Source organism: Myotis brandtii, unplaced genomic scaffold, assembly GCF_000412655.1.
Source record: "Myotis brandtii unplaced genomic scaffold, ASM41265v1 scaffold305, whole genome shotgun sequence".
NCBI lineage: Eukaryota > Metazoa > Chordata > Mammalia > Chiroptera > Vespertilionidae > Myotis > Myotis brandtii.
The window spans coordinates 3,852,246-3,852,939 of record NW_005361652.1 but is presented as its reverse complement, the minus strand read 5'-3'; positions in this window follow the sequence as shown (position 1 = coordinate 3,852,939).

The following is a 694-nucleotide window of genomic DNA, read 5'->3' as shown; positions in this document are numbered from 1 at the left end:
TGGATGGTTAGTAAAACTTGGAGATGGCAAACTTGATAGCAGTTTTCATTTAGGAATGGATATTATTGAAATCTCCTGTGAAATGATTTGTAATGGATCTATTATTGAAGCTACCTTTGGAAATACTATATCTATAGATAATATTTAAAATGTATCTAAACATGCAATTCTTTGTCCATAAAGTGAGCACGTTCAAAAAGTAAATAAAGAAATTTTGGATATACTTGATGGAGAATTTCTTAATGGTATTACTCCTTTGGAAATGCCATGTCATAAATTAAAATTGAAAGTGGGTACAATCATCATGCTACTGAGAAATCTTAATAGTAAGTAGGGTCTTTGTAATGGTACTAGATTTATTATCAAAAGATTGCGACCTAACATTATTGAAGATGAAGTATTAACAGGATCTGTGGAAGGAAAGGTTATTCTGATTCCAAGAATTGATTTGTCCCCATCTGACACTGGCCTCCCATTTAAATTAATTCAAAGATAATTTCCCGTGATGCCAGCATTTGCGATGACTATTAATAAATCACAAAGACAAACTCTAGACAGAGTAGAAATATTCCTACCTGAACCCGTTTTCGGACATGGTCAGTTATAGGTTGCTTTCTCTCGAGTTCAAAGAGCGTGTGATATTAAAATTAAAGTTGTAAATACTTCATCACAAGGGAAATTAGTCAAGCACTCT